Genomic DNA, 9,726 nt, shown 5'->3' with positions numbered 1-9,726 from the left:
GTTATACTCTTTTTGCCATTTCAAAATATAAGGGACCAAACTTTTGCGCCCAACTGTACGTATATCTTTAGTATCTTTAGTTTACTGGTATAGCTCCAGTCAAGTCTCCCTCCTATTGTGAATAAAACTTATTCTCGATCTTGTGCAACAGAATATTCAGCTTGGTCACATCAAATGTATGTAACTGCCTTCTGAACTCATAAATTAAATATTAACCTATACATATTTATTGATGTCTATTTATCCATGATTGATTGCAGTGATGGGAAGGATGAGGAACAGTGGTACAGAGGTGCAGGTTGACATGCCATTGGTTGTGTGCCAGGCATAGACATCCACCAATGTAGTGTGCAAGTGGAGTAGATGAAATGTAACTTGACTATGTACACAGTCTCTGTGAGACCTGAAATATTTTGTAATTATTCATCAGTGTCAATATTTATTACTGTAGCCCCATTAGCAATAAACGTGGCTTATTAATATGCGCATAGCTGCACCAGATGACCTTCACTGCCACTGCTGGTTCTATTCCAGTTACGTCAAATTAAGCAGGACATGTTGAAATTGGGTTTAAAAGAAATAATAATAACTTTGCTAAAGGCATGCGCAATTATATACAATTAGTTCTTTAACATGTGATGAGGTTCTGACATTAAATTGTGAAACTGTATAGTTTCAGAGTTCAGAGCAGAGCAGAGATTTTTTTTAGGAAGCTACTTGCCGATTTGATAAAAAAAAAAAAAACATTTATAATATTTAACTCTGGGGATGGGAAAAAAACAAGACTTTAAACAACCCTGAAATTACCCCTTGTACAGATTTTCCCCCCTTGATTGAGTTTTCTGGATTTCTGGATTATTTTCATTGACTCACTATATCAAGATGCACTTTAGGTTTTTCCAAATTGCATAATTCTTAGCATAGCATATTGGTGTTGTGGTATCACTAATTCATACATGTGGCAAATCCACAAAATTACTGATAATCTTAGTGGTGCTGGTTTTTACTGTGAGCTTTCTCCATAATAATGTTGTACAAGTATGTGTGTACAGGTCATAGGCTTCTTATTGATTGCAAATTACTCTCATGTACAGTAGCTGTTCAGCTGCATTTGAATGTTGTTTGGTCTATAATAAAAAAGTTATTTTTGTTGTTTTTCATATCAGCAAAAAACTCTCTTGTAGAATGTAATTTTAATATTACAGGTATTTTGCTTATATGTTTTTCCCTTATGGGGAATCTGGACTCACATATATGTGCTCCAACTGGAAACCTGGTACTACTACTCTAAATCAGCATGCCTCATAGCATGTAGTTTTGCAGGCATGAATCATGCTGACAAATTATTAATTTGAGGGTGCATATTAGTCATTTGTCATAAAAATTATAGTAATTCATGTGCACAATTTATAAATATTACAAAAATCCCTGTAGGGCTCTGTACAGACCATTTACAGACAGAGATGAAGGTGCGAGCAGCAATCCAAGTGTTTTTCTAGCAGCTAAACTAAACCTAAACCTCACACAGTTGCACATTTCCTCCCTTGTCTTGTGCCACGCTTTTATTTGGCTAAGCATTTCAATTTTATTGAGTTTCTTTGATGGCTTTATTGCTCTTCATATCACAATCAAATCGAAACAGCGGAACCTCTGCTCGTTGTTAATTTTGCTATCTCTGAGGGAGAAGAAACAATGTTCATACGGATGTTGCGGTCACAAGCAGCAATGATGTATAATTGTTACATGAGGGGCTTAATCAGGGCTACATTAACGTGCTGGGGACTGCTGATTGATGACACTCTTCATGTGTGTCCTTCATGTTAGAATAGTTTAGTGAGAACAAGGTGTGTGAAGCTAATCCACTTCTGTCTTGTGTCTCATATTTCCCCACCAAAAAGTTTTGGCCATTTAAATGAAAATGACCTAGAGACGGGCAGTGCAAGAAAATCGGGTGAAGGACTGGATGCACATGAACACTTTTTTTTACTGGGATGACCTTGCATGTCATGTACTGTAATCCTATTTTTGTCTGATCTCTATTCAACCATTTTGGCCACTCTTGTACCACAACAAAATGGCAACACACAAGGAACACACAGAGATAGCTGAAGAAGGAAATAGCACACAAGCCCTTGTGGCATTGTTGTCTCTGCCTGAAGACTTGTTGGAGTGCATTTTGAATAGTTCATGTCAGAGGCCTGAGGCCATGAGTCAATCAGTCTCGAAGCTCGTATAGCAGCAACCAGCTCTGACATGTTAATTAGTGATGACTTTCCCTTCTGGCTGCAGTGTGAGACAGCTACAGCAAAGGTGAGACGTGTATGGGATATATGCAGGAGCCTTCCAAGAGCTTTTGATCTGCTGCAATTGTTGTTATCTATTGTTCAGTTTCATTTAGTAGCACTAGATGGAGATGAAAGCGGGCCCCCTCTGACATCCGCAGTGCAGACGGCATGTTAAAAAGGCACAATTTGACGGTAGAAGTTTGACTTTTTATTCAGTTTAGAAACTTCTTTTATTTGATGTCGGTGTTTGAATATACAGTATAGTGTGCAGGGAGAACAGCATTGTTGATTGGGCATTGAACATTTTAAAGTATAGGCACAACAATCAAAATAAGACATTTAGGCACATTGTGGTGCCTAAGCTGAAGACATCAGGATGTAAGGGTTTTATTTTTTCTCATTACAAATCAATGGCAGTTATAGTAAAAAGACAATCAGACCATCACAAACATTTCAATTTAAGTCATGAAACTGAAGGATTGTGAGTATGAAAATTTAAAGAGGAGCCAATTTCATCTGAACGAAGGAGTTTTCATGTTTAGAGACAGTATCTAATCTAGTGTCAGATTTTCTTGGTCTGTGACTCCAAACATGAATTATTTAGCTGAGGAAATAGATGATTTCTCATCATGACATTTTACCAAAACTGCACCAAACTGCAAACTACTGATCACAGTCAACCCCACAGAGAGTGCATGCTGCTCGAGCCAATAAAGCTTCAAGCCACACATGAATAAAGTTTAGAAGCTCCAATAGGAATTAGCTTTTAATTAAAGCAACCAGCACATCAAACTGTCCAGTCCCTGTGGCAGTATTTTTTTCAAAGTTGCATAGATAGCACAATTGTATCCCTACAGTTCTTGTTTATGCTCAAATGAAGGTGATATTTTAATTTAAAACAGGATATATCCTCCCCCACACACACACCAAATTAAAGGTCAGTCAGACATGAGATTTTACAAAGTAATAACTTTCAATTTATTGGTCTTGTCAGTTGAATCCACATCACCATGCCACCAAAAATCAGTTCACGTTCCAGCATGTCTGCTATTTTAACTTAATGTCAGTGCTTTGTATAGAAGTTGGTTGTCAAATTGTTTCCTCACCAAGACTGAGGCATGTTTTGTTTTTTTCATTGCCTCAAGATTAGAGAATATGAGAATATTTGTAGGACTTTGTGTTACTGCAAGTTTAGACATGTCCATCTACATACACATCGTTTTATTCACCCCGACACCCTACAGATCAGGGAACACAGACACAAAATAAATTGACATAACTGACATAACTTGAGTAAAATAGACACTCAAACCCGTGGAAAATATCAAACCACAGACACCAATATGTAAGGCACGTCCCTATATAGGAAGTCGTTTCAAACTGTGCAGCCATGTAGGATTCCTACAACCCTATGACTGTCATAAATTTTAAGCTGTTCAAGTATGCAAATATAGAATCATTCTATCAAAAGTACTGTACAGTGTACTTTAATACACTGGTTGAATAATGTGGTTTCACTTCAGCCAGTCACAGCACGGTGTAGTTGTTACTCTCTGTAATGTAAAAAGGTCTCGCACACGATTTGAATTTCATACAGTATAATTAGGTGTTCATGAATAGCACCAGTAGTCCATGCATTGCTGGAAGAACATCAACTCCTGCGTAAGGCAAAAAGCACTAATGCATAAAGGGATTTCGTAAACAAATATCAGTCAACTACAAAGAAAACCACACATATCAGGCAGGCTCTGTTCAGGCTCTTATGTTTGGTCAGTATTTGCTGCATGTGTTTCTCTTGTGATTGCTGGGTTTTAAAGCAGAACTTTGAACTAAAATATTCCAAATTCATGTTCTCTTTTTAGCTTTTTTCCAAAACTCACTGACTTCCCACAGGCTTCCTCAGCAGAAGGACTTTGTGCGGTGTCTTTTGAACCAACCTACAGAGATTTGCTCCCTCACAGCCAAAATTAGCATCTCTGCGTTCGGCCACTGATGTTAGGTGATAAAGCCTGGCTCACAGTTGGCATTTCAGTTTATCCCGAAGGTGTTTGATTATAATACCTTTACTATGCAGAGAGCCTAAACCGTGTTGTTGTTCTTTCTGACTGACTGAATAAAAATGGGACATTATCATCAAAAATGCAGTTTACTTTACATTTCTGATGAGAGCGCGGGTCAGATACATATTTAAATCCGATGTCTGTCAAAGTTACCATAAAGTTAAAAACATGTTTATTTGTAGTTTTTCAAATAGCAATCACATTATAATACATCATCTGATGTCCAGTATTTAACATTTTACCTTTGAAAGTGTAAAGAGGGAGATAATACACAAACTACACAAGTGTTGTGTGGTTCACAAGCTACACAAAATGCTGAAGATCAAGACAAACATACTCAATTTTCATTTTCACTTACTGCTTAGAAAATATGTGCCTTGCAGCATTTTCCCAAACAATTCCAGATGGCATAACAGGCAAGTGAGAGGGATGCTACATTCAGAATTATATGCATTCCAGCCTTTGACAAACCCTTTGTTCCTGTTTTACTTTGTAAGTCATCTGGATTTCCATTAAAAAAAAAGATGGCATATGCTAGCACAAAAGCCAATTATAGGCACAGTACCACTGCAACATATTTATGCATTCTACGGCATTAAAAAGCTTTGTCTTCGTACACTGGTCAAAGTTTTTGTTGAAGGGGTGAGAAATGGAAGGTAAAACAATTGCATTTTTATAGGGGACGGGAAAAGATGTTGGCAAGTATTCGCTGAAAGCTGTAGCGATGGCGTGTCTGAATAATGGGGCTAAAACCGTTGAGTTGTCAGATTGCCACCTGGTATAACATACGAGGGAGGAAATGAGCTTGAAATCCTCATAAACCAAAATGCAGCAGTCTATCATCAAAGTGAGATGAGAAGGAAATGTTTCATGCAAGGTCAAAGCGGAGCAAATGTGACATTAAAAACAGCTCAAGACGTTAATTCACTCTAAATGTGCCATTTATATGCCATGGAAAGCTTACCTGACAATATATGTCTTGTAAAGCTTTGTACAAAGGTCATTCTGAAGTTTCTCTGACATCACTGGAAACTTTAAGGGTGTATTACTTTATAAAAGTGTTGACAGTAGAAATTATAGTGGTAGTCTTCAGCATGAAGCTGTGACATTTCTGGCAAGAATCGGTATAATGTTTGATCAGCTACTTGCGAAGACATAATGGAGTCTAATTGCTTTACCCTGCCAGCTGATAGTTTCATTTGTTAAGCCACTTATTTTATACTGCCAAAACAATAAAGAGTCTGGATGTGTAGTTATTTATGTGGGCGAGTCATTTTCCGCTTTGCAAACATCCACTTCTGTAATTTGCTGGTGCTGCATTGAGGTTGTGCTGCAAGCAGGCTGTGGCAAATTAGACTGAAATTTATATTTTGTCTTATCCCATGCGCAGCAACTTCACCCACTTGTCTCCTGCACTGATAAGATGTGAGAGTCCCACCTGAGACTTCTTGATCTGTCATGGCCGGTGCACTAGCAGGTTTCAGAGACATTTACCTGTGGAGGCAGTCAGCTGTGAGGGCGTTGGACCTGGGAAATCTGGTGTGCATGAGCAAGACAATACCTGACCTTGGCCTCACTGTGTGAGCTGGTTGGCAAGGAATCTGCTCCACTGTGAATGCAAATGAAGAGGGTGAACGCAGAACAGAAGAAGCTACCTGGAACACTGAGTCACCATGCTCCATAGTCACTTCTTTAGCATGCAGCTCACTCCTGAGCTGTGCTGTAACATTGCCCTTGTTTTCTGATAACAGGATTTCAGTCCATAAAAGGATGTGAACAAGTGCAAACAATGAGCATTAAAAGGTAATGCAGTAGAAAGCCTGAATGAATGATATACGTATATATTTTTCATGTTTTTAACATTTTTCTCAGGGCACAAAATGCAGGCTCTCTGGGGTCCTCAGAGACCTTTGCCTCACCCCTCAGCGCAGGTGCATGTAAACAGCTGCACTGTGGCAACTGTCTGAACTCAAAGCTGATGTGAGGTCTACAATACAGTGCATGCTGTTCCTTTGTTTTCCTCTAACATTAAAATAATTGTAACATTCAAAAGCAAAGTTTGAACCTGATATAAATCAGACACCTGGAAGCAACTGATAGAATCTTTATGCAATTTATATGTTTACATGCACTTTGCCCGGTTTGAACAAAAGGGGAAATTAGGTCATTTGGTAATGTGGAAACTTACATTTCATATTTCAGAAACACGTTCCACAGATTTCTAACTGTATAATGATGATACTTCTTTCCTTTCTTTTGTTTTCTTTCTTTTTATTTACTGCTATGTTTATTCCGGTAGCCTGACCGCACTGAGAGATGCAGGACCTGGGAAGGGGGATTCTTTTCACAACTCAAATGTTCAGCAGTGAAGGCATCAGTTCATATAATGATCCTGCCTTTTCTTTCTTCACTTGACACCTCCACTCCCCTATCAACTGTCTTTTGTCATACAGGTTTACTGATAAAAAGCCAAATGTGTTATGTTGTATGTTTTATTTTGTATATCTATATAAATTGTAGGGAAATCAACATTCTCCTGAAACAAATCTACCTGGAAAATCAGGTTATCTAATCCCCAACTCTGATTATGGAACCAATTGTAAAGCAGTTGTTGTTGCTGATACTGTTTACAAGACATTAAAGAAATCAGCTAGTGGAATAAAGCCGACTTGGTTACTTAAAGTCATGTAAACACACTCTGACATTATGACTTTAACTGCTGTGTATATATATATAATTATGTAATAATTTTAATAGGTTTCCTACCTCTCCACACAAAAGTGAGCAGCATATATCACTGCTGGAATGTGAATTCTAACTAAAGCTAAACCTTTATTGTCTTATTTTAAATCTAAAAAATCACCACTTAAATCACCACTTAAGAGTAACAGTGAGCTGAATAATCACAATTAGGATGATCACAGACCAAGCTGACCCTTTGTTTGTTGGCCAGTGTTGGGTCGTCTGTGAGCATCTGTCGGCATAGTTTTAGCAGTGTGTCTAACTTGTTGGACCCCCATTGGCTGCTTTTCATCCAATTCAGCATGATGAATCATGGCTGGTCCCACTGATGAGATACCACTCTGATTAGCAGTTCAGCTTTGCTAATAGGAGCACAAGAAGAGACCAATGACCAATAACATCTGTAATGCCATTTGCAACTTTTTTAAAGCATATTGTCATTGAGAATGAGTTAAAATCATCTGTGGTAAGCCAGAGTGGGGAAATAGGCACAGAGCGTACATGCTAGTGGGCCACTGACTGTAGTCTTTTTGGACTAGATGAAGAAGACGTGAGCCAACGCAACAGTTGGCCTTTGTTGCCACTATGTCTTTGATGTAAACTTTGTGTGTCTTTTGATGGCTTAAGATCTTATTTTCATTTTTTTATACACACAATGACAGTGGTTGCAGTAAATCTTTATTGAGTTTTGAGACTGTGTAAAAAGCAGTTAGGCAAACAACAACAGTAGTTGAATATATCCTCTGTAGCAATTGTTCCAACAAAATATATTTACTTTACAATATAATCAGCCATTTAAAGTCAATGGTTTTTCACTATGAGAAAAAGTTAGGCATAATTATTCTGCTGTGAAAAAACAACCTCACCTGCTTTATTTTGAGGTTTTTTTTTTTACTTAGTTTTTTGTTTTTGTTTTTGCTGAAGAAGTTTGCTGTGTGGATGCTAAGAATCCATTCTATCACAGTGTGTCACTTCCCTGAGGAAGCAGGAAGCACCATGCAAATTGTTTGCTCTGTATAAGGCCGACCAGCCCTGAGGGAGACAGTACTGTCCTCAGAGAACTACTTTAGGTCGTGGAAAGTCAAAGGTTCCAACCAGCTTGCTGGCTGAGGCTTTTGTCTGTTTACTTTGCATATTTTCCCAGTGCCTGTGTTAGAGCATGGATTCAGTAGCATTACTGCATTGCATTATTATTCTGTCCGGGCCTGAGGGTGTGGCGGCTGAATCCAACTCAAGCCCAAAAGAGCTTGTTGTATTTCTTGATTGATGTACATTGAACATTTCTGTAATCGTTCTTATAGTCCTAATATTTACAATTACACCTAATTGACCTTATGTCCATATACAAACCTGACCTTTAAGTTGATTTCTAAATTTCTTGACCCCTGCGCTCAGCAGGTCCTGTGGAGTTTAATTTGGGTATCCACCCTCTAGTTTAAATGTACCTAAATTGTCGCCCTCAGTTGAGTGCCCACATGAAGAATCTGAATGGCTCTCTGTCTATGGTGTACCCTGCCCAATGACAGCTGGTGCCAACTCGGACCTTTCACAGGACAAGCAGACCATATAATATATAGTTGGATCACAGAGCGCTGTTTCTATTTTACATTTCCTGTGAACAACAGAGATTTAAGATTTGACAACTACAGGCACATGGAAGCATTCTCATTACATTTGTAGGATATCATTTGCATAAGCTTTACACTACTCATCATACTTTATGTGGTCATGTGAAATGCAGTGCAGACTACAATTACTAATGTGCAAAAGTTTAGGACTCACATCGTCAACAAGGGACAGAAGAAAGGAAGTACACTGGCAAGATAGTGAAAGCGTATTAAAAGATTATCATTCAATGGGGGAGAATTTGCATGGAAACCAGTTGCTGAGTATTGATTATAATGTGGAATTAAGTTGGATTAGTGGCAGGATTTAGAGTTATACTTCCACATTACAGGCACGCCCCTAGTCTTTAGAAAATAGATGTGACATTTATTTTTCACTAGAAAATATAAGTGTCCTGAATCCAAAGTATTACAATGATACAGGTTGACATTTCAGCTCGCAGCATGGGAATAAAAAGAGCTCCTTGGGGTTTTACATTTAAAGTGGACCTGAAGATCCCAGTGTGCTTTTGATGACCAGGGGAGGCAAGGTCTTGCTCATGGTGCTGTATTACCATCATACAGCACAGCATTACAGAGATATGCACAAGTGTTACTTAGTAAGTGTTATACACTGATCAGCCATAACATTAAACATGGAAAAAAGTCATATTGACTATAACCAGGTGGATTTGATATTTCGGCTGATTGGCGTATGAATTACTTCACATAGGTTAATTTGTCTATAAAATAATTATGTGTTTTGTAGTGAGCATATCCAACAATGTATACAAAGTTAATTTCAATGTACTTTTTTTTTACATTACATGAATATTTATGTTATTTGAGAACCTTTTTCAGTTTTATATTATATAGTGGAAAAGCATCCAATCTTAAATATTGGCAAAAGTCTGTAAACATTTAAAATCAGTTAGAGTCTTGAGAGGCCCTAAATTGTTACTATTAAAGTCTGATTTTGACAACACTGGTTTTTATAAATGTGCCATGGCTCAAAACAGTCCTGACAATCCACTG

Source organism: Channa argus, chromosome 9 (assembly GCF_033026475.1).
Source record: "Channa argus isolate prfri chromosome 9, Channa argus male v1.0, whole genome shotgun sequence".
Taxonomy (NCBI): Eukaryota; Metazoa; Chordata; class Actinopteri; order Anabantiformes; family Channidae; genus Channa; species Channa argus.
The sequence above is the reverse complement of the archived record's forward strand: the minus strand, read 5'-3'. Positions refer to the sequence as shown.